At 39.1% G+C, this 22,103-nt stretch overlaps 1 protein-coding gene across 2 annotated transcripts in view; it reads left to right on the forward strand.

Moving 5' to 3' along the window:
* LOC126414647 (parathyroid hormone/parathyroid hormone-related peptide receptor-like) overlaps positions 1-22,103 on the forward strand; it is a 510,473-nt gene that overhangs the window by 158,747 nt on the left and 329,623 nt on the right. The gene's annotated exons all lie outside the window — the stretch shown is intronic.

Raw genomic sequence — 22,103 nt, forward strand, 5'->3', positions numbered from 1 at the left:
CACAGAGCTAACCATTATCAAGTTACGGGTAATCAGTAAAATAGAATGCTCATAAGAGATAAAAGGAATTGCATGTCCGTTGGAACCTCGCATCGGAATTCGGAACAACACAGGCACTGCCATATCGTATTTATGCTCCGACACTGGGCAAGGCTTTCAAACAAAATGTCTCCCCTGTACGGGAATATACATAATTGATGTACCAGTACAGGTTGTAGACACATTGTTAAGGACATATGGAAGTTTAGGTCTGGACGTAAGTGGTGCTCTGGTAGGCAAATGATGAGGCCCGCGATAAGCCGAAAATTCGGGTTCAAGTCCCGTTCCGGCACCAATTTTTGTTGTCATCATTCCATTATACAGCTGATGGTTATCCATATTTACAACTGCAAATACATTTCTTGCACAAAATCAATACAGTCAAGACCCCGCGTAATTCTTCTCCCAGGCATGGTTACATGATAAGCAAACAGCAGCAAAGCAGTCTGCTGAATTATTTGAAGCCAAGTTAATCATTACAAATAGTACTCTTGCGAAAGGCGGCTGAAAGAGTCTAATAATATATTTCTCTGATTTCTTGACAAACTGATAAGTCATTTGGGAGGAAAGTTATATGTTCGTTACTATTTAGTTGTCGCGTAGTCTTGGATTTTCAGCAGAATGCTTCTCTGTTATTTTCAACGCTTCATTTATAGCCTCTGTCAACGAGATTTGAGGCGACCACCTTAGCACACATTGTTGTTGTTGTTGTTGTTACTGTTGTGTTCTTGAGTCCGAAGACTGATTTGATGCAACTTTCCATGGTACTCGATCCTGCGCAAGCCTTTTCGTTGAATAATTACTGCAACCTACATCCTTCTAAATCTGCTTACTGCATTCATCTCTTGATCTCCCACTACCTTTTTTATCCTCCACACTTCCTTACAATACTAAACTGGTGACGCCTTGAAGTCTCAGAAAGTATCCTGTCAATCAGTCCCTTTTTCTAATCAAGTTGTGCCACAAATTTCTTATCTCCCCAGTTCCATTTAATACCTTGTCATTAGTTACGTGATCTGCCCTTATAATCTTCAGCATTCTTCTGTAGCATCACATTTCAAAAGCTTCTATTCTCTTTTTTCTAAACTGTTCGTCGTACACGTTCCACTTTCATAAGTGGAAACACTCCATGCAATATCTTCAGGAAAGACTTCCTAACACTCCCATCTGTGTTCAATGTTAACAAATTTTTCTTCTTAAGAAATGCTCTTCTTCCCAGTGCCAATCTACATTTTATATCCACTCTTCTTCGACCATCATTAGTTACCTTCTATCCAAATATCAAAACTCATTTACTTAAGTGTGTCGTTTCCTAAACTTCAGTATTGCTTGATTTAATTCGACTACATCCCATTACCCTTGTTTTCCTTTTGTTAATGTTCATCTTACATCCGCCTTTCAAGACACAGTCGAGTCCATTCAACTGCCCTTCCAAGACCTTTGTTGTCTCGGGACAGAATTATGATGTCATTGACAAACCTCAAAGTTTTCCTTTCTTCTTCCTGAACTTCAATTCCTATTCCCAATCTTTCTCTGGTTTCCTTCACTGTTTGCACAATGTATTGCGCAATGTACAGACTGAATAACATTAGCGATAGTCTACAACCCTGTCTCACTCCCTTTTCAACCACTGCTTTCCTTTCATTCTCCTCGAGTCTTACAACTGCCGTCTGGTTTCTGCACAAGTTGTAAATAGCCTTTCGCTCTCTGTATTTTATCCCTGCTATCTTCATAATTTCAAAGAGAGTATTACACTCAACATTGTCAACCGGTTTCTTTAAGTCTACAAGTGCTACAAACATAGGTTTGTCTTATTTATTTACACGTCAAATTCCGTAGCACTAAATTGAGGAGCAAATCTCCAAGATCATGGAACTTGTCAGTACATGAAATTAAAACATAAAAGTAATAACAGATAAAAATAAAATGTTTATGGAACCGAAACAAGTGAAACCATTAGTTTAAGTAAACGCATCAACAATACAACAAGAATCGGTTTGATTTTTCAAGGAACTCCTAGACAGAATAGAAGGAGTGACCCGTGAGGAAACTCTTCAGTTTCGATCTGAAAGAGCGTGGATTACTTCTACGATTTTTGAATTCTAGTGGTAGTTTATCGAAAATGGATGCAACAGTATATTGCAAACCTTTCTGCACGAGTTACGGAAGATCGATCCAAATTCATGTTTTATTTCTGACGAGTATTAACTGTGGGAAAGCTGCTTATCCTTGGGAATACGCTAATATTGTTTACAAGAAATGACAGTAAGGAACATTTATATTGAGAGGCCAATGTCAAAATACCCAGACTCGTGAACAGGGGTCGACAAAAGGCTCGTGAACTTACACTACTTAATGCCGAACCGCCCGTTTCTGATCCAAAAATATCCTTTTAAAATGGGAAGAGTTACTCCAAAATATAATACCATACGACATAAGGGAATGAAAATAAGCAAAGTAGACTAATATTCGTCTCGAACGATCAGTCACTTCAGATACCGTTCGAATAGTAAAAATGGCAGCATTAAGTCTTTTAACAAGATTATGAACGTGGGCTTTCCACGACAGTTCACTATCTATCTGAACACCTAGAAATTTGAACTGTTCAGTTTCACTAATCACATTACCATTCTTTGAAATTGAAACGTCAGGTTTTGTTGAATTGTGAGTCGTTGTTGTGGTCGTCAGTCCTGAGACTGGTTTGATGCAGCTCTCACTGCTAATCTATCCTTTGCAAGCTTCTTGATCTCCCGGTACCTACTGCAACCAACATCCTTCTGAATCTGCTTAGTGTATTCATCTCTTGGTCTCCCTCTACGATTTTTACCCTCTACGCTGCCCTCCAATACTAAATTGGTGATCCCTTGATGCCTCAGGACCTGTCCTACCAACCGATTCTAGTCAAGATATGCCACAAACTTCTCTTCTCCCCAATCCTATTCAATACCTCCTCATTAGTTATGTGATCTACCCACCTAATCTTCAACATTCTTCTGTAGCACCACATTTCGAAAGTTTCTATTCTCTTCTTGTCCATACTATTTATTGTCCATGTTTCACTTCCATACATGGCTACACTCCATACAAATACTTTCAGAAACGACTTCCTGACACTTAAATCTATACTTGATGTTAACAAATTTCTCTTCTTCAGAAACGCTTTCCTTCCCATTGCCTGTCTACATTTTATATCCTTTCTACTTCGACCATCATCAGTTATTTTGCTCCCCAAATAGCAAAACTCCTTTACTAGTTTAAGTGTCTCATTTCCTAATCTAATTCCCTCAGCATCATCCGACTTAACTCGACTACATTCCATTATCCTCGTTTTGCTTTTGTTGATGTCCATCTTATATCCTCCTTTCAAGACACTGTCCATTCCATTCAACTGCTCTTCCAAGTCCTTTGATGTCTCTGACAGAATTACAATGTCATCGGCGAACCTCAAAGTTTTTATTTCTTCTCCCTGGATTTTAATACCTACTCCAAATTTTCCTTTTGTTTCCTTTACTGCTTGCTCAATATACAGACTGAATAACATCGGGGACAGGCTACAACCCTGTCTCACTCCCTTCCCAACCGCTGCTTCCCTCTCATGTCCCTCGACTCTTATAACTGCCATCTGGTTTCTGTACAAATTGTAAATAGCCTTTCGCTCCCTGTATTTTACCCCTGCCACCTTTAGAATTTGAAAGAGAGTATTCCAGTCAACATTGTCAAAAGCTTTCTCTAAGTCTACAAATGCTAGAAACGTAGGTTTGCCTTTCCCTAATCTTTCTTCTAAGATAAGTTGTAAGGTCAGTATTGCCTCACGTGTTCCAACATTTCTACGGAATCCAAACTGATCTTCCCCGAGGTCGGCTTCTACTAGTTTTTCCATTCGTCTGTAAAGAATTCGCGTTAGTATTTTGCAGCTGTGACTTATTAAACTGATAGTTCGGTAATTTTCACATCTGTCAACACCTGCTTTCTTTGGGATTGGAATTATTATATTCTTCTTGAAGTCTGAGGCTATTTCACCTGTCTCGTACATCTTGCTCACTAGATGGTAGAGTTTTGTCCGGACTGGCTCTCCCAAGGCCGTCAGTAGTTCTAATGGAATGTTGTCTACTCCCGGGGCCTTGTTTCGACTCAGGTCTTTCAGTGCTCTGTCAAACTCTTCACGCAGTATCGTATCTCCCATTTCATCTTCATCTACATCCTCTTCCATTTCCATAATATTGTCCTCAAGTACATCGCCCTTGTATAGACCCTCAATTTACTCGTTCCACCTTTCTGCTTTCCCATCTTTGCTTAGAACTGCGTTTCCATCTGAGCTCTTGATATTCATACAAGTGGCTCTCTTTTCACCAAAGGTCTCTTTAATTTTCCTGTAGGCTGTATCTATCTTACCCCTAGTGAGATAAGCCTCACATCCTTACATTTGTCCTCTAGCCATGCCTGCTTAGCTATTTTGCACTTCCTGTCGATCTCATTTTTGAGACGTTTGTATTCCTTTTTGCTTGCTTCATTTACTGAATTTTTATATTTTCTCCTTTCATCAATTAAATTCAGTATTTCTTCTGTTACCCAAGGATTTCTAATAGCCCTCGTCTTTTTACCTACTTGATCCTCTGTTGCCTTCACTACTTCATCCCTCAGAGCTACCCATTCGTCTTCTACCGTATTTCTTTCCCCCAATCCTGTCAATTGTTCCCTTATGCTGTCCCTGAAACTCTGTACAAATTGTGAGTTATAAACTGTAAAAACTGAGTCGTACTGTGATTTAGCTTTGGTTTACTTTCTACAAGCCATGAACAGAAATATTTTAGAGTTATCCATAATACTAGAGGACACATAATTTATATAAATAAGGAACATGAATGGCCCCAACACTGATTCCTGGGGTACCCAGAGTGGACCGTACCCCACCCATACTCTACATCACAGCCATTCTCAGCATTGTGAATAATGACGTTTTGCTTTCTGTTGCTAAAGTAAGAGATGAATCAGTTATGAGCTACTCCCCGTATTCTGTAATGGTCCAACTTATTTTGTTACCAACACTGTCAAACGCCTTAGTTAAATAAAAAAATATGCCTAGGGTTCGAAACCTTTTGTTTAACCCATCCAGTACCTCACAGAGAAAGCGAATATAGCATTTTCATTTGTTAAACGACTTCTAAAGTGGAACTGTACATTTGAAAGCAAATCGTGTGATATCCTTAAATACACAGTCTTTCCAATATCTTTAGCAAACGCTGATGGCGTAGAAATAGGTGTAAAATTGTCTGCATTATCTCTTTCTCCCATTTTATAAAGCAGCTTTACTACTGAGTACTTTAATCGTTCAGGAAACTGACCATTCCTAAAGGAAAAATTACAAATATGGCTAAATACAGGGCTAACACGTGCTGCGCAGTGCTTTAATATTCCGATAGGCACTCCATCATATCCATGAACGTCCTAATTAGTCTTTAGTGATTTAATTATTGGCTCAATCTTCCTCTTGTCTGTATCACAGATGATTATTTCAGACATCAATCTCGGAAATGCATGTGCGAAGAGAGTTATATGATTCCCTGTAGAAAGTAAATTTTTATTTAATTCGCCAGCAATGCTCAGAAAATGATTGTTAAATACTTATTTATCAGTAACAGAAATACTTTTACTACGAATTGACTTTATATCGTCGACCTTGTGCCGCTGACCAGAGACTTCCTTCACAACTGACCATGTTGTTTTAATTTTATCCTGTGAATTAGCTGTTCTATTTGCGTACCACATACTCTTTGACTTCCTAATAACATTTTTAAGCACCTTGCAGTACTGTTTGTAATGGGCTGCTGTAGCTTGATTGTGACAACTTCTAGCATTTTGATATAATTCCTGCTTTTTTCTACATGATTTCCTTATACAAATAGTTAGCCTTTTACCGCTAGTACCCCTTTTAGAACGTTCTAATGGAAATCAACTTTCAAAGAGCATGAGAAATGCGTTAAGGAAAGCATTATATTTGTCATCTGTGTTATTGGCACCATAAATATCCTGCCACTCTTGTTCCCTAACGAGGTTTAAAAAACTCTCTATTGGTGTTGAATTGACTTTCCTACATAGTTTGTGACGTTTGCGTGAGTAAAAAATCCTTTTAATGTTAAAATTTGTGCCGCATGATCTAAAAGGCCATTCACCCTTTTACTAACAGCATGCCCATTTATTAATGAAGAATGAATAAAAATATTGTCTATGGCTGTGCTATTGTTCCCCTGCACCCTAGTTGGAAAAAAACGCAGTCTGCATCAGATCATACGAATTTAGGAGATGTACAAACATCCTTTTTCTTGCACCATCATATACAAAATTAATATTGAAGTCACCACATATAACCAATTTCTGGTACTTCCTATAAAGTGAATCAAGAACTCTCTCTAGCTTGAGCAGAAATGCTCTGAAGTCAGAGTTGGGGAACCTATGAACAACAACAATTAGAAATTTAGTTTCACTAAATTCAACTATCTTCAAAGATAGGTCGTGGGGTCAGTATTGCCTCTCTTGTTCCTCCACTTCTCTGCAAAGCAAACTGATCTTCTGTGAGGTCGACTTCTACCAGTTCTTCGACTCTTCTGTAATGAATTAGTGTTAGTATTTTGCAGCTATGACTTATTAAACTGACGGTTCGGTAATTTTCACACTTGTCAGCAACTGTGTTCTTTTTACCTGCAGTTATTATATTCTTCTTGAAGTCCGAGAGGGCTTCGCTTATCCCCTACAGGTTGCACACTTGATGGAAGAGTTTTGTCATGGCTGTCTTTCCCAAAGTTATCAGTAATTCTGTCAGAATGTCGTCTACTCCCTGGGGCTTGTTTCGACTCACGTTTTTTCTCAAATTCTTCTCCCATCTCATATTCAACTAAGTCTGATCCACTTCCGTAGTGTTGGCTTCAAGTTCATCTCCCTTGTACAGACCCCCCATCTTTCAGCTTTCCCTTCTTTGCTTAGGATTGGTTTTCCATCAGAACTCTTGATATTCATGCTGCTGCTTCTCTTTTCTCCGAGGACTTTATTTTCTTGTAGGCAGTATCTGTCTTCCCCTAGCGAAATTTGCTTCTAAATCCTTATATCTGTCCTCTAGCCATTCCTTCTTAGCCATTTTGCGCTTCCTATCCATCTCATTTTTTAGACATTATTATTCTCTTTCGCCCCATTCTTTGCTGTATTTTTATATTTTCTCCTTTCATCGATTACATTCAATATCTCTCGAATTATACAAGGATTTATACTAGGCCGTGCGTTTTTACCTATTTAATTCTCTGCAGCCTTCGCTATTTCATCTCTTAAAGCTACCCATTCGTCGTCTTCTGTATTCCTTTACCCTGTTCTAGCAATCGTTGCCTAATGCTCACTGGAAATCTCAACAACCTTTGGCTCTTTCAACTTATCTAAGACCCACTTCCTCGATTTCCTACCTTTCTTCAGTTTTATCTACAGTTCATTGGCAATAAATTGTGGTCAGAGTCCACATCTTCCCCTGGAAATGACTTATAATTTAAATTCTGGTTCCCAAACTCTGTCTTACCATTACTTAAGCAATGTGGAAGCTTCCAGTGTCTCCAGGCCTCTACCACGCATACAACCTCCTTTCATGATTCTTAACGCAAGTGTCAGTGATGATAAATTATGCTCTGTGCAAAATTCTACTAGGCGGCTTCCTCTTTCAGTCCTTTCCCCCAGGCCATATTAACCCAACTATTTTCCTTTCTTTTCCTGTTCCTGCTATCGAATTCCAGTCCCCCTCACAACTGAATTATCATCTTCCTTAACTACGAGGGCCGTTCAGAAAGTAACCTCCGGTAGATTTAAAAAAATACACCAAGTTAAATAAAAATATTTTAATATATACATCTTACAACTACATCTTTGCACTATTTTTCTACATAGTCTCCATAGCGATTGAGGCACTTATCGTATCTCTTCACAAGCTTTGAAATTCCTTCTGCATAAAAATCACCCGCTTGTGCCTGGAGCCAGCCTGTGACCGCATCTTTGAGCTCTTCGTCGTCATCAAACCATTGTGACCCGAGCCATTTCTTCAAATGCATGAAGAGGTGATAATCACTTGGCGCCAGGTCTGGGCTGTAAGGTGGATGGTTGATAACGTCCCACTTGAAGGACTCAAGAAGGGCCGTTGTTCTGCGAGCAGAGTGAGGACGGGCGTTATCGTGCAAAAAAACGATACCGGAAGTCAGCATACCACGGCGTTTGTTCTGTATAGCCCGTCGTAACTTTTTTATTGTTTCACAGTACACGTCTTGAATAATGGTCGTACCACGTTCCATGAATTCAACCAACAACACCCCTTTGGCATCCCAAAACACCGTTGCCATCAGTTTTCTGGCAGAAAAATCTTGTGAGGCTTTTCTTGGTTTGGTAGGCGAATTTGAATGTGCCCACATCTTTGATTGTTCTTTTGTCTCAGGGTTCACGTACTTAATCCAGGTTTCGTCACCGGTCACGATTCTGTTTAACAATGGTTCTCCTTCGTCCTCATAACATGACAGAAAGTCTAATGCAGAGGCCATTCTTTGAGTTTTGTGGTGGTCGGTAAGAATTTTGGGCACCCATCGTGCACAGAACTTACGGTAACCCAATCTTGCTGTCACTATCTCGTACAAGAGAGTCTTAGAAATCTGTGGAAAACCAGTAGACAACTCCGACATTGAGAAACGTCGATTTTCACGAACTTTTGCATCAACTGTCTGAACGAGTTCGTCAGTCACCAATGATGGTCTACCACTCCTCTCTTCATCATGAACGTTTTCTCGTCCACTTTTAAATAAACGTACCCATTCACGGACAACTCCTTCACTCATAACTCTTGGTCCGTACATGGCACAAAGCTCACGATGAATAGCTGCTGCAGAATATCCTTTGGCTGTAAAAAACCTTATGACAGCACGCACTTCACATTTGTCGGGGTTTTCTATTGCAGCACACATTTCAAACTGCCACAAAAACTAGACTAGCGCAGGTACGACGTTCACTCGACCACGGCTTGATGCCGACTGACCTGTTGAGTGCGTGAACGCACAGATGGCGTCGCTACTCCCCCCACAACCCGCACTGTGACCAATCGGAGGTTACTTTCTGAACCGCCCTCGTGTATGTCTCATCATATATTTCTCCAAACTCTTCATATCTGCGGAGCGAGTTGGCATATATTTTCCGAATCTGGACCATCTTCCAGATCAGACGAGGATTCACAACATTCGTAACACGCCTGAAAGGTTAGTAAAAAGGATAGTGTACAGGTATAGCACTAGGGAGCCTATATAAATATTTTTATTCATTATTTTGTTTTTCTTATTATGTTTAGTAACGGATCTCAGTACATTCAGGTATTACAAGAACGTAAGTGTGTTAATGACTCTGATAGGCTTTACTACATGAGAAAGTGTTTGCAACTATCGAAACTGCACAATAGAGTGGTAGGTCGGTGATGACGATGAGGTTAATGCTGATTGTTGAGTTTTGGCGGTTGTCGTATGTATAGACTCGTGTCAAACATGTAAATCAGTATGTCCTCCGTGTCGTGTTGAACAGCAGGAAAACAGTGATTAATGTTGAGTATACTGTGAACTGAACACTCTGCATTATGCGTGTATGAACGGAGTTTTCGCGTGTGCTGTGAATTCAAATCAACGGGTCCCTGGCAAACAATGCTTGTGCACAATGTCAGGTTTGAATACTTCGAGAACTGTGTTTTGGTGTGTATAGCCCTTCAAATGTGTCGTATCAGTCACTGAACAGAAACTGTTACGCTGATACAACGGAGTAGAACATTGTACAGGCGAATAGTCTCCCATACTTATGACAGTATTTCAAATCGTGCGCATTTTGTTACTGCAGTTCCGCAGCATCAAGCTCACGACGACAGCTGCGACAGTACCGGAGTCCTATCATTACTTGCAGCAGATGTATAACAGATTTGGAGTCATTATTTTCAAAGTAGAATCGTCAAATACCAGCACTGCGTGTGTTCTTCCCCACATTAACTCGGAATCCTACAACGAGGTGAGGTGCAGCCATTTACTGTTAAACACTATCAGTCTCTCAGTTACAAAATTACCTGTTGTTTCTCTAAAATGAAATTTTGTTCCAATTGTAGAATTGCTTTTAGTCGATCTACGACAACATTGTCATTTAACAGTATCAACCCACTTTCCGCGCAAACTAAATTGACACTGAACAGTATAAATGTTGTGTTTTCTCCACCTATCTCCTTATAGTTATTTTACTATGTAATAAAATAGTGGTTGCACCTGTTCTCAATCACTTAGTGTATCACCCAAGTTTCGACGATTCTGAGTTTTTACATAATTTATGAATAATTGTGTCAAATGAATAGATTTGCAACCAGCCGTTATGTGGCGTGCACTCAAACCTATCGTAAGTATGCTTTGTTGCGATTAGCGGAGAACAGCAGCAGTATTCGAATTTGACAGCTGTTGTCCTGTACGCCGGCAGGAGTGGCCGTGCGGTTCTAGGCGCTACAGTCTGGAGCCGAGCGACAGCTATGGTCGCAGGTTCGAACGCTGCCTCGGGCGTGGATGTCCTTAGGTTAGTTAGGTTTAATTAGTTCTAAGTCCTAGGCGACTGATGACCTCAGAAGTTAAGTCGCATAGTGGTCAGAGCCATTTGAACCATTTTTGTCCTGTACATGTGTTCTGGAGCATGTTTGTTTACATGTGATTTGCATGGTTTGTCGCGTCGGTATATGCCGAGTAATTAAACACATTTTTCGTTACATGCGTATTTATTATTCAACAGCCTCGGTACTTTGTATTTATGGCAACTATAATGCCAGAAAACGATGTTTATTTAATTTTATTGGTGCTGATTTTGTGCATGTTTGCATAAAGGTGCAAGGCGAGTATAAAGCACAGTTTCAGGGCTTTTGAGTTGCACGGTAAATTTAACTTCATTCTTGTAGCTCAAAACCTAATATGTAGAATTTATCACCTTTAACTAATACACTTACGTTAAATAAGGGTGGGTTGTATAAAGCACGTGACACCAAGAATGATCAATCTGAATTCCGAGATCAGCCTTATATTAACGTTAATCCTAGATTATTTCGTCGTGAAGTGCAATCATCTTCGACTGGCGTTATTTCTCGGATCGAGTCAACTTAAGCACAGTCGTCAGATTACAACCTTATTGGCATTACAAAACAACGTTTTTGTTCTGCGCAAATCCGAGTTAAAAAGAAGTAAATAATGCTATTAACACAAAAAATGTTAAGTAAATAAGTGAAAACGCTACTCTCAAATTGCTAAAGCTCTAAATACTTTTACGCTTTCTTGGGTTCAGAATGAGCGGCTATGTAATTAATGAATACAGGTAACAATCGGATCTTATAACAGTTTTTGGAGATGACTCGTAGTTAATGGGATTAGTTTCAGGCATTTTACAAGCACTTACAAGGGAACCTCCCCATCGCACCCCCCTCAGATTTAGTTATAAGTTGGCATAGTGGATAGGCCTTGAAAAACTGAACACTAATCAATTGAGAATGCAGGAAGAAGTTGTGTGGAACTGTGAAAAAATAAGCAAAATATACAAACTGAGTAGTTCATGGGAAGATAGGCAACATCAAGGACACTGGGAGCGCAGGAGCGCCGTGGTCTCGTGGTAACGTGAGCAGCTGCGGAACGGTAGGTCCTTGGTTCTAATCTTTCATCGAGTGAAAACTTTAACTTTTTATTTTCAGTTTATGTGACAAACTCTTATGTTTTCATCACTTTTTTGGGGGTGATTATCACATCCACAAGAACACCTAAATCGGGCAAGGTAGAAGAATCTTTTTACCCATTCGCCAAGTGTACATGGGTCGACAACATATTCCTGTCATGTGACGCACATGCCGTCACCAGTGTTGTATAGAATATATCAGATGTGTTTTCCTGTGGAGGAATCGGTTGACCAATGACCTTGCGATCAAATGTTTTCGGTTCCGATTGGAGAGGCACGTCCTTTCGTCTACTAATCGCACGCTTTTGCGATGCGGTCGCAAAACACAGACACTAAACTTATTACAGTGAACAGAGACGTCAATGAACGAACGGACAGATAATAACTACGCAAAAATAAAGAAAGTAAAATATTCACTCGTGGGAAGACTTGAACCAAGGACCTCTCCTTCTGCAGCTGCGCACGCTGCCACAGGACCACGGCACTGCTGAGCTCACATTCTCCTTGATGTTGCTTATGTAGCCCATGGACTACTCAGTTTGTATATTTTGCTTATTTTTTCACAGTTCCACACAACTTCTTCCTGTTTTCTCAATTGATCTGTGTTCAGTTTTTCAAGGCCTATCCACTGTGCCAAGTTATAACTAAATCTGAGGGGGGTGCGATGGGGAGGTTCCCTTGTTAGAGGCAGTGTAAGAAATGGAAATTTTAATATTTGCATTGACAAGTTAAGTGTATGGAGCTTGACCGCAGCCAATAACGATTAAACGTCTTTTTTAAAACGGTTCTCTAGCCTCGTATAGCGGTACCTATACAGCATTTATTTTTTAACTACAGAACAAGTGCATAAAATGTTATGCCAACTGCACACACGTTGTTGAACAATTCCAGTTATATGCATAATAAAGCCAGTGGCTTAGCGGTTGCTTCCTATAGTGCATTTCAGAGGAAGTCAGGTTCGATCGCGGGTCATTTGTTGGAACTTTTTTCTGTTTGTCACTTGCTTCGCCTCTGGCAGTGTTTGTTAATGTACAACATACTGAGCTGTTGAAGTTTACATCTCACGAGAGGAATCTATCATATTTGCACTCCGAGTTGAAACTCTGTCTTATTTGATGTTCTTCCTCTCTCTCTCTTACTGTCGCCGAAGTTGTGACATCAATATTTTTGTTACATTTTGAAAAACAAAGGAATTATTAGGAAAAAATAAACATTTCAAATATTATTAAAAATAGCTTTTATCATTACAATTCACATGGATTAACACTTTCCAGTAAACTATCACCAACAGTCTTTGTTTGTCTCTAATTAGTCGTTGTGTGACGGTTTGCCCTCTTTTGTTTCTTTGTTTTTTTTGTCCTCAGTGTCGACTTACTGGCTGAAAAAAATAGGGGGTGGAAGTGCAGTACTGTCTACTGTAAATGATGTAGCCGACGTGTGCACTTTTGCATTTCACAGTTGTTTACTTTCACTTTTCACAGCCCCCCCCCCCCCTATATACAAATTTAATATGGCCAGTGCACTATTGTTTAACTTTCGATAAGCCTCATCAATCGTTTTCAGGCGAACATCCACATACTGCTACAATAGTTTACTGTTGAATATCTATGAGCAGTAAAAAATCTAACCACAAAGTACAAAGTTCTTGAAGAATAGAAAGTTACGTATGGAGCAGACACTGTCATTGTTTTAACACACTGTCTAATAGTGTAACACTTATTTCACAGTTAAGTTGAAGCATTGTTGTTATTTTAATCAACACCGGTGTCTCGTCTGAAACTCGGCCGTGGACTGACTGTCTTGGTACCAAAAATCGGGTCCTTATATATCTTCACAATAATAGATACTGAAACTACACATTGTTCGAAGTTTCATTTATAGAAATTACAATTAAAACTTAACTCATTAAATTAACTGAATACATCGGAAAATTGCGTCTTTTTAACAGTTTATTCTACTACAAGAGTTAAGCCGAATAATTTTTTTAAATGATGAAACATACAGATATCGTTACGCAAACAATACTTTTGACAAAACTGTTAATTACTTTTGAATTAATTAAGGGCTGGCTTTGCTAACATATTTTCAAATAGAGCCAAATAGATCCTTTAAGAATACTATTAGGGCCTAGTTATTCCGCTAAATGTTTATAATTAGTACAGAATTTATATTTGTTTATATGTCAACAATAGAAACGAAACAATTACTGATTCTACCCTATAACAATAGTATTAAGTAGGAATAGTCGAAATAAATTAGAAAATCAATTACATCCATAAAAATAAGCACAAAATTAGATCTGGTGTTGTATTCATTAAAACTGAGGGCCAACCTTTCTCTTTTATGAAAATGCAGATTATACTCACGTATGTTAATCTTAATTAGTCAGACATGAAAAAATGAATTTTAAGGAGGAAGAGGACAATACAAGAGGGGAAGTAAAAATATTCCAGCATGCTTCGTCACAGTTGGCAAATATGCTTCTCGATTAGAAGACGTAAACCAACTGCAGCAGAATATCTACGCAACATACACAAAATAGTGAGAGCTCAAAAAGAAACCTATCTTCAGTTTTTGGATAAATTTTCGTCACCTTGCGTAAGCCTGGAGACATTTCTCTACATTATTGACTCATTGGGTGGTCAAATCGATAGCTCCTTATACGACGGCTTGTTTGTTGATGAAATTAGAATACCGACGTGTTCATTTAAAATAATTCTGGCAAAGTGAATGTCTCTAAGTTAACTTTGTCCATTTCAAATATTATTAAAAATAGCTTTTATCATTACAATTCACGTGGATTAACACTTTCCAGAAAACTATGACATTCACACAGCAAAGGGAAATCACAAGTAGATGTGATGCAGTTTAAATACACAGCTTTATCCATAATCAATTGCAGGCTCTGTCTTTCGAGAAAATGTTCCGACATACGTAGTTCACCACGAATATGGCCTGATAACTAGTAGCTACATTAACGAGGTTGTTCTAATTATATTCACACTAAAAAAAATGTGGCTGTGGCATGTGCCTTCGCACATTGCCCGTGATGCTCCGTATTTCTAAGATATCGACATGGAGAACGGAGAGATTCTCTTGAAGCATGAAAGTAAGTAGCAAGGCAGAAAATGAAATACTGGAATTTATATGTTTGCAATTATCGATTACCGTTAGCTATATAAAACTGTATGAAGTTTGTGGTGATAAAATCTAGTTTTAATACGATATAAAATGCTCATTGCTTTTGTCAATAAAACCGCTGTATTTCACGATGTCACAAAAAATATTGATGCCACATAATTTTCTTGAGAAAAAAAGAGAGAAAAAGAACATATTATTGGATTTAAACAAGGGACGCATACATTCAAAGCTGTGCTCCCAACCGCTGCGCTACCACCTCACGTAAGTACACGCTGCGCAAGCTGACTGATGAAGCGAGGTCGAAGCTTCGACCGTACGTTTCTCGGAAACTATTTACTGTTGGTACCTAAGCCATTCCTTCACCCTGTTAAGTTCGGACTGTATCTGAAAGCTACCAATGGTAGGTTCCCTTTGTCAGAATAAAAGTAAATCGCGCCGCAGTTATAGCTGCAGCACTTGCCTTGCACAATACAATACAGGTTTGTACAAAATGATCTGGACACTTTGAAGTGATTGTAAAAATGTTTGTTTATATGATTATGTGTATCTGTATTATATTATTATATATATGGAAATAGCAACTCAAGAAGTTCTTGTGTCATGTTTACAAACATTCAGTGTGTGAAAAGAAAAGTCACACGGCACACGCCCAATCTACAATCCAAATCGACCCACACTCGCCCTAAGGTGTCCGCATTGATGTCAGTCACAGCTACCCTGATACGTCCGCCTTTACAAAGACATCGTGTTTTTATTTAAACTTTTGTACCTAAGGTCCTGAATCTTCGACACGCATCAGTTGAGGACTCGCTATTGCAGATCTCAGTCATCCAAAATGCCTTCTCCGTTGGTCTGTCCACCATGTTGCTGGAGATCATTGCAACAAAAAAGCTTCTTGTGTTGCTGTAGCCATACATATAATCATATAATACCTTAACTCAATACAAACATTTTGAACTATCACTTGAAATTGTCTAGACCATTCTAAATAATCCTGTATAGCTATCGGTGCATCGGATGGGGAGCCTGAATGAATTGTAGCCAGCAGTGTATTCAATGGTATTAAAAGTATTCAAATTACCGCATATAACATCGTAGGTGTTGGAAACACGAATAAATTGTGGCTTCAGCCCTAAAATTAGCTTCTGCCCCTTTTCTGTAACCGTAGGTCTATCGAGATTACCGCTACCAAGTTTATGAATTTCAACACTGAGAAGTTTTGACTTACTTTTTGCTCCAGTTTGTGCAATCACAATGAGATGAAATGTAATATCTGTAAAATGTGTCTTAAATTATATCCTCTCATGCGCAAATGCTTTCTTGGTCTTACGGTATATTGATAATTTTTACTCTTGGACCGCCTAACTACAACTGAATGAAACAATTTTCGTGCCATACGCGTTTCGCCTTTATTCTCTGCAAGGCATCTTCAGTGATCTGGAATATGTACATAGTTTTGCTATTTAGTTTACATTTTGGGGCAATATATCTATAGGTTATAGACGTTCTGGTGCTTGGTTTTTCCATGACGTAGTAATACAGGTTCCGCGGACGATTTTCTACATGTTATGTTTATGTTCCATTTTTGGCGCTGTTTCTCTTCTTATAATTTCCATTTGGGTTTTTGTTGCCCACACTTCACAGCACTAAGAACTGATCATTTGTTTTTTATTTTAATTTTAATTTTGTGTGTGTGAAATGGCATTTGTCTTGGTTTCGTGCGTGTGCGTGTGTGTGTGTGTGTGTGTGTGTGTGTGTGTGTGTGAGATCAGAAGGCGAAGGGGGAAAGAGAGAGAGAGGGAGGAAGGTAAGTATTTGTTTTAATGTGGTTGCATGTGCAAGAGGGATGATTTTTACCTTACCTTTTTTTTTATTAAGTGTAATGGGGAGTCTGTACAGATGTTTGTTTTCAGCGATGGCTTTTTGCATGTGGAAGTTTTCTTGCATTAGGATAAGATATTTGTCATTGTCTTGTTATCACTGACATAACACATTTTCAAACATTTCCGGTCACGATTTACCTGTTAGTTCTGTGAATTCCTTGCATTTTCTTTTATCAGTTCCTTGCCCTCAATTGTGTCTCTAAGCTAACCGAATCTGATTTCCAGCATGAAATCAGTTTTGACTGGGAAAAAGTTTGAAGATCGCAACTCTCCTGCTTCCTTTTATCTTCACAATACATCTTCGATAATAAGTACTGTGTATCTAGGATGTATGATCAGTAACTTCGATCGCAGCCCTGTAATCGTGCAAATAGCTGATTTTAGCGGTGTTGCAAAGCAGGTTTTGTGCTAATTTAAATCAACACTAAACCTCCTTCGGTGGATCCAAGTTTATTGTTATTCAATATGGCAGAGTCTGAGCAATGTTCGATTTCTGAACTAAGGCCGAAATTGACCTTCACCCAGAAATGTTTATACAATCGGCACCTCGATGTAACATAACGAGATTAGATCACCATTCGATTGCGCGATCATTTACACTATTTAAATTTAGGTCGGCTATTACCGTTTTTTGCAGTAGCATCCGTCAGAGACGGAGAGAACGAATTTAAATAGGCCTGTGTCAGTGTAGCGCGCTTGCTAAGTGGTTCACGGGTAAAGTGGCATACAACAAACCAAATGGTGTCAGGTTCGATCACCCGTCGCTTATAGGATTTTTATCTGTCAATTATCAATGCTTTTACCACTGGCAACGTTCGTCGATGTGAAAAATAAGTTGACAGAGGTTCGGAAGCCTCGTTAAACTGTGGGCCACCATGTACCTGGCTGGATAAGTCAGTTCAAAGGTCGGATGAAGACAACGACATACTACCACCAGCAGGACGATGCCTAGTGAAGTACTGTGGGGTTCAAAACAGTCTTCTGATTCATAACTGCTTTACTTGTTGCTAAGTGGTATGAAGTATAAAAATTGCATTTTTCAAACCATCGAGAAATAGTAGGGTTTTGCCCATACACTTTTATTTTTCTCTCTTCTGTTAGTCATGGGAATAACCCCCAGAGCTCTTGTGTCTATCCTCATCTCACTCAGTATATCAAACAGCCTGTGTCATCTGTTTATTGACTGTCTTAAGCTAAGAGAAGAGTCGTTCTAGTACGGCTATAGCTTATCAAGTTTCCTGGAACTTTTCCCTGATATCGTAAGTGACTGTGTTTCTCTTTCGTTTCAGTTTGTCTTGAGTGGGTTCCGAACGCATTGGTCTCCAGGCTGTGTCATTTAAATTTGAGGTAGTAAAACTATTCGTTAATTTCTTGCCTTATAAAAATTTCCACAAATTTTGTAGTAGTTCAGTGTTAGCATAGTTTAAACAACGACAAGCTGATGACATTAAAGTTCAAGGACGTCTCCATAAGCAACGTTTGAAGACGAATAAAGGTCCATCGCAAATTATTGGTTAATTACTATTACGAAAATAAATAAGAAAAGCTTTGACCCTATCTGAAGCGCGGTCTTTGAATTTCAGGACTTCCGATAGTGTACACAGTGGAAACAAATAGACGTAACAACACTACTTCTTCATTCCCGAGACGTCTTCACCTGTAGTGAATTATTCTTTCTATTTCTTATCGTCTCTTCGTCAGTCCTTGATCCTGTAATCTATTTTTCAGTTGATAACTTAGAATATTGTGTTTCCTTGATTATTTGAAGTTCATATCACATACATAAAGAAAAACAAAAAACAATTCTTTTTAGCTCATACTGACAGTAGCTTCGTACCTTTTTATGAAAAGAACATCTTTGGTTCTTGTACTGTAGTTAGAGCAAGCAACTTTCTCAATTACTCTCTAGGACGGCGATGCTTAAAACGCAATCCACACATAAATGTTCAGTTTTTCCTTTACTGTCACCATGCTCATTCTATCTTTTGTATCGAAACAGCTGTAATGGTAGATTTGTTTGTATTCTTTTTCATATTCTCTAGTCCATCCACATCTCATCACTGGCTTTACCTGATATGAGGTACTTTCCGTTTACAGATATCCCTGTGACAAATGGAATCTACATCAACAGAAACCAGTAGCGCTGAATGCATTTGATGATAGAAAAAAATCTGTAAGCGATTTTACAAATATCATTTTTAGTTTGTTATAGCCATGACTTGTTTCATTATGTTGCGTTAGCCAGTTCTGCATTAAGCATCTTACAGATATTTTTCTTATTGTTTTCAGTGGTACATGATCTTCTACTGATATTTATCTGAGTATTAATGAACACAATATTTTTTCTTCCTGACTTTATGGTTTCCACGCACCTTACTCGCCATAGTACGTGTGATGATGGTTAGTTATCACTGTTGTTTGTTGTTGTGGTCTTCAGTCCTGAGACTGGTTTGATGCAGCTCCCCATGCTAATCTATCCTGTGCAAGCTTCTTGATCTCCCAGTACCTACTGCAACCAACATCCTTCTGAATCTGCTTAGTGTAGTCATCTCTTGGTCTCCCTCTACGATTTTTACCCTCCACGCTGCCCTCCAATACTAAATTGGTGATCCCTTGATGCCTCAGGACCTGTCCTACCAACCGATCCCTTATTCTGGTCAAGTTGTGCCACAAACTTCTCTTCTCCCCAATCCTATTCAATACTTCATCATTAGTTATGTGATCTACCCATCTAATCTTCAGCACTCTTCTGTAGCACCAGATTTCGAAAGCTTCTATTCTCTTCTTGTCCAAACTATTTATCGTCCATGTTTCACTTCCATACATGGCTACACTCCATACGAATACTTTCAGAAATGACTTCCTGACACTTAAATCAATACTGGATGTTGACAAATTTCTCTTCTTCAGAAACGCTGTCCTTGCCATTGCCAGCCTACATTTTATATCCTCTCTACTTCGACCATCATCAGTTATTTTGCTCCCCAAATAGCAAAACTCCTTTAGTACTTTAAGTGCCTCATTTCCTAATCTAATTCCCTCAGCATCACCCGACTTAATTAGACTACATTCCATTATCCTTGTTTTGCTTTTGTTGATGTTCATCTTATATCCTCCTTTCAAGACACTGTCCATTCCATTCAACTGCTCTTCCAAGTCCTTTGCTGTCTCTGACAGAATTACAATGTCATCGGCGAACCTCGAAGTTTTTATTTCTTCTCCATGAATTTTAATACCTACTCCGAATTTTTCTTTTGTTTCCTTTACCGCTTGCTCAATATACAGATTGAATAACATCGGGGAGGTCTACAACCCTGTCTTACTCCCTTCCCAACCACTGCTTCCCTTTCATGTCCCTCAACTTTTATAACTGCCATCTGGTTTCTGTACAAATTGTAAATAGCCTTTCGCTCCCTGTATTTTACCCCTGCCACCTTTAGAATTTGAAAGATAGTATTCCAGTCAACATTGTCAAAAGTTTTCTCTAAGTCTACAAATGCTAGAAACGTAGGTTTGCCTTTCCTTAATCTTTCTTCTAAGATAAGTCGTAAGGTCAGTATTGCCTCACGTGTTCCAGTGTTTCTACGGAATCCAAACTGATCTTCCCCGAGGTCGGCTTCTACTAGTTTTTCCATTCGTCTGTAAAGAATTCGTGTTAGTATTTTGCAGCTGTGACTTATTAAACTGATAGTTCGGTAATTTTCACATCTGTCAACACCTGCTTTGTTTGGGATTGGAATTATTATATTCTTCTTGAAGTCTGAGGGTATTTCGCCTGTTTCATACATCTTGCTCACCAGGTGGTAGAGTTTTGTCAGGACTGGCTCTCCCAAGGCCGTCAGTAGTTCCAATGGAATATTGTCTACTCTGGGGTCCTTCTTTCGACTCAGGTCTTTCAGTGCTCTGTCAAACTCTTCACGCAGTATCATATCTCCGATTTCATCTTCATCTACATCCTCTTCCATTTCCATAATATTGTGCTCAAGTACATCGCCCTTGTATAGACCCTCTATATACTCCTTCCACCTTTCTGCTTTCCCTTCTTTGCTTAGAACTGGGTTTCCATCTGAGCTCTTGATATTCATACAAGTCGTTCTCTTATCTCCAAAGGTCTCTTTAATTTTCCTGTAGGCAGTATCTATCTTACCCCTAGTGAGATAGGCCTCTACATCCTTATATTTGTCCTCTAGCCATCCCTGCTTAGCCATTTTGCACTTCCTGTCGATCTCATTTTTGAGACGTTTGTATAGTTATCACTATTGTTTAATAATTTCTCCGGGTTCTACAGGTATAGTGCGATGGCTCCGTGATGTAATACACTGATTGTCAAAAAAAACTTAAAAGAAATGGATGTCAGTATAACGTCGTACACTTATACGGAGTGTTCAAGAAGTCTCTCCGCAGTGCCGTATGATAGCCGCTCGTGCCGTATGATTGTTCGCCTGCCTGGGTTACTTACCTTCAAGTGGACTCTCCCAACATTCCACTGTTTCGTTTATCTCAACCAGCGCCAGTAATATCGTTGGTGTGCGTCGTTACGTGTTGACGAGCGTTTAAGTTTAGTTCCTTTGTTCGTTTGTTTCGTTTTGTTATTGTTAAAATGCTAACCATTGAAGAACGTTTTTTTTAGTCGAACAAGTGTTAAAATCTGGCGGTAAATACACAGTTTCAGTTCGTCGAACATTTAATTCAGTTTTCCCGGAGACAGCACTTCCACATCGAGATACTGTGCAAGATTTGATTAACAAATTTCGAAGTACGGGTTCCGTGACACATGCACCGAGAAGTGGTCGTTCTAGAGTTTTGTCTGAGGATAAACTACTCGATATTTCCGATAAAATGTCCATGAGCCCGAGTAAGTCAGTAAGAAAACTCGACCAGCAAATCGATGTTAGTGTCGGAATGGCCCACACAGCTATAAGGAAAAAATTAGAACTTTTCCCATACAAAGTAGCAGTCATGCAAGAACTGAAAAATACTGATCATGGCAAGAGACTGCATTATTGTCAATGGTTCAAAAATTTCGTTCAACAAAACGGAAAGGAAATTCTTAATGAAACGTTTTTCACAGATGAAGCGTGGTTTCATTTATCCACTGGCAAAATTCTCGTACGGGAAGTACTGAAAATCCATTGTGTATTCATGAGAAACCACTTCATTCTGTGAGAATAGGAGTTTGGATTGCAGTTTCGAGACGTCGGACTGTGGGTCCCATATTTTTCACCGAAACAATAAACGCACAACGATACTGCAGTGATATTCCGTACACATTCATAGGAGAACTTGTGTTAAGTGAAATACTGAACATTT

This window comes from Schistocerca serialis, chromosome 1 (assembly GCF_023864345.2).
Source record: "Schistocerca serialis cubense isolate TAMUIC-IGC-003099 chromosome 1, iqSchSeri2.2, whole genome shotgun sequence".
NCBI lineage: Eukaryota > Metazoa > Arthropoda > Insecta > Orthoptera > Acrididae > Schistocerca > Schistocerca serialis.